This window comes from Vipera ursinii (genome assembly GCF_947247035.1).
Source record: "Vipera ursinii genome assembly, chromosome: Z".
In the NCBI taxonomy this organism is placed as follows: domain Eukaryota; kingdom Metazoa; phylum Chordata; class Lepidosauria; order Squamata; family Viperidae; genus Vipera; species Vipera ursinii.
In genome coordinates, this window is record NC_139517.1 from 99,941,865 (window position 1) to 99,945,987 (window position 4,123).

The following is a 4,123-nucleotide window of genomic DNA, read 5'->3' on the forward strand; positions in this document are numbered from 1 at the left end:
CAAAAGCTTTTGTGTGTGTGTGCAAAAAAAAGGTGCCAGAATGCCATTCTGAGCGTTCTATGAGAAAAAAGCCCTGCTTTTATGTTTTAATCTTATGATTTTAAAAATATAATTTTTTCTATTGTAAGTTCCCCCAAACCTTGCCATGTGGATTGCATACAAATATTATATAATTGGTAAATAAAGGTAGAACAGATGTTAAATATACATCAAATGATAATATGCTTCCCTACAAAGTCAATTCTTGCTCAATGACAGACCAAGGAGTTAACTCAGAAAGGCAAGAAGAAAATCTAGAAGAGATATGTGCAACTTGTAGAAAGGCCCACACTGATAAATTAAAAATCTTTGTGGTCCGCAAAGGAATGCTGGTGGGCTAATCAATGATTTGGTGACTAGAGGAGCATCTACAGTGTTGGAGCTTGTGATCATGGTAAGCCATGGAGGCACTAGGCAACATGACTTTCAGGGCAGTGGTGGTGATTTTATTACTTTTTTTTTTTAAAAAAAAAGTCTGTGCTCTGTCCAAGGGTGCTTGGTAGGCTGCATGTACAGGCCTGGTCTAGAATTTATTTTGGAGCATTCAACTATCTAGAGCAGGCATGTCAAACTCATTTTGTTTGAGGCAACTTCTTATAAAAGAATTGCCATTAATTTGTTTTAATAAAATAATTTAAATTAATTTTTCACTTGATTTCAAATTAAATGAATTATATTGGTTGACAATGAGTTATTTTTTTTTAGTACAATTGCCAAATGCAATAAACTGGTTTTAGGTATATGTTACTGGAAGGAAAAAGCAATCCCTGTTGCGTTACTGATCCCAGAGAAACATTTGCATGTATGCAGGTATCCTTATGGTGCCATAGTTATGGATGAGAAATATTGGTTGCAAAGTTGGCATTTCTGGATGTAATACAGATATTTTGGACTTATTTTTGTTTCTTTGCATGTTTGATATTTTTAAAAAGTCATATGCTACTGACTACGCTTATGCACATATGTAACATGATCACTGTTTGTCCAAAATTTTAATATACAGATAATACCCCCAGAAATTATTTTAGCCTTTTTAATAAATGTTGTTATTGATGTTAAGCTCACCAGGGAAAACATCATATATTGTTATGTATATTCTAGGTTAATTATTTAAAGATTGAAGTGCAACATAACTAGATTCTAAATAATCTATTTTTCAAAACACACAACAGTCCAAACATTAAAAGTAAAGTCCAAATTAAGAATATTTCATTCTTAAGAATTGTTTAGATTTAAAATAGTTTTCAAGAGTGTACAAAAAATACTATTTTTTGTAGAATCAGCTAAATTAGACATATTACATTGAGAAAAATGTTTCTCATTTCTTTCCTGTTACCTTTGATTTCATTGCAGAGATGTTAACATAAGAAATAGATTATTTTGTTATCTAATTTTACCTTCCAAAAGACAGAAGCAGATGAAAAATGTGAGGTTCTTTCCTGTTGGATTTTTTGAATTAGCTGTTTTAGATTCTAAAAGTTTAGTTCCTAAAGAAGTAATCCTGTAAATAATTTTAATATCCTCCTCTAGTGCAGGCTCTTTTATGACTCAAGGAGTTCAACTCCCAGAATTTCTGAGCCAGCATGGCTCAGCTTGGAAACCTCTCCCTTTCCCCTTAGCATGGCTGGCTCAGGATTTCTGGGAGTTGAAGTCCATGAGTCATAAAAAAAGAGCCAAGATTGCCTAGCCCTGCAATAGGCTTAGGAAAGCCAATAAGGAAGCTGTTTAGTTGTTGTTTTTTTGCAAAAAAACGGTGCTGGAACACCGTTCTGAGCGTTCTATGAGAAAAAAAGTCCTGGCTATTTGAATCCCACCACTTTAGGGATCTCGTTCAAAGTATGAGATTCACTCTACGAGTTTTTGAGTTACGAGTGGAATGGACAGGCTCAATTACACTCGTAACTCAAGGACTACCTGTATTGTCTATCCAGTTACCAATTTCCCAATATTTAAAAAAAATATTTGAATCATAGTATTGATGGGGTAATGTCCCTGGAGGGAAGTGGCTTTATAATTTTTCTTCCTGTCCTTTTTTGCAACTTCTAAAAATATTTTTGAAGTATAAGCACTTAGCTAAAAATAGATATTTTTATTGCTTTTAAGGTAAAAATTATGTTGTTGTTCCATGGCATGACTTTAGGAAGAACTCTGTGAGATTGCAGGAAGGAGATTGCAATTCCATGCAGCTTGTGTGTTGTGGCCAGGCCTTCAATGATTTCCAAAACTGCACTATTGAGGATCGAGAATAGATTTTAAGAGTTCATTTTTGTGGAGAATATTTCTAGAACAAAATAATACAGCGCAGAATATTCTTGCACAGAGTATTCTTGCTAGAAGCCCAAGCAAATCCATTCCTCCCCCATCCCCCCATCCCGCCAGTCAATATTATCCTCAGTACCTTCCTTGGAAGCTTTTGGGATTGTCTTTTAGAGATTCCATTTCTTTTTTCTTTCTCTCTTTTTGTATATCTGCAGTTTGGGAATCATCTTAACCTGATGTTTATAGGGTAATGCTGTTTCATTCTCCCTTTGTTTATGGACTATTGGCTAAATAAAGTTTTTGTCTGAAAACTGAAAATGGAGATAGATACATATCCTATCTGTTCAGAAGTATCTTAGTTAAAGACAGCATCTAATTATCAAAATTCAGGGTTTTTTTCAGATGTCAGTATCTTTAACATTGTATGATAGGTATAATAGTTAAAGGACTTGACGTCTTGATGAAAAAATAAACTGCTCTTTATTTTTTCCTAAATGTATTATTTCTCTGACATCTTTCCAAGCAGAAGACAATGGTTCAAGATAGATTTGTTCTCTATTCATTGATTGCATTTTGTGCTTTCCATAGAGATTATGCCTTTTCCATAATGTAAAATGTAGTTAAGCCATTATGATAATATTCTTAATGATACAACATCTCTTCTAGGCATATGGACTACTTCAAGATGATTTTTCCCAATTCGGCAGGCCAAGGCCCCCTCTTTCCTTGATTTCTTGCATCATTTTTCCCCAATCCTGGTCTGTTTCCACTGCCATATGAATCTAGAAACTACCCCCTCTAACTCTTTTAAAAATTTCATCGAAAGTTTAACCGGTGCTGTATGGAAAAGAAAAATCCATTTTGGCAAAATATAAGATTTCACTGTGGCTACCCTTCCTAATAATGACAGCTGTATGCTACCCCATTTTCCCAAGTCCATTTTTGTTTGTATCAGTAATTTAGAATAATTATCCTCCCTAATACTTGAACATCTTCCCGTCAACCAAATTCCTAAATATTTCACCTTCTTCACAATTTTAAACCCTGTAATGTCCTCTAACATCTGTTTACTTCTATTCGAAAGATTTTTCATTAATATATTCGTCTTATCTTTATTTACTTGTAGACCGGCCACATTTCCAAATTCCTCAATCCTTTTTAGTAATTCCGTGCTGGATTCCAGAGGGTTTTCCAAAACAAAAACCATATCATCTGCAAACGCCTGCAGTTTGTAAATTTGGTCTCTTATCTGAAGCCCAGTAATCTCCTCATCTTTCCTTATTATTCTCAATAGGGGTTCTAAGGTCAAAATAAATAAAAGTGGGGAGAGTGGACAACCCTGCCTAGTGCCCTTACAGATATCAAATTTGTCAGTTAAATTCCCATTTATCGACAATCTCACTTCCTGCTTAGTATAAATTGCTTTAATCATATTACGGAATTTAGCCCCAAACTCCATATGTTCCAACTGATACATTAGGAAGTCCCAATTTACCCTATCAAATGCTTTTTGAGCATTGATAAATATTAAAGCTAATTGTTTATCTGGTTGGCTTTCATAATACTCCAGAACATTTAATATAATTCTGAGATTATCCTTTATTTGTCTGGTGGGGAGGAACCCATTCTGGTCTGTATGTATGAATTGGTTTAAGTATTTTTTTTATTAAAGAGTTTTACAAAAACAAGATTTTACAATATATCCCCAAATCCCCCCCACCCCAAGCCCGCCCACTTCCCCCCCACTTCCCAGAGCTAAATACAGGATTATAGTTATAATAATCATATTCTAAATAAAAATTATGCATAATATACAATTAACCAA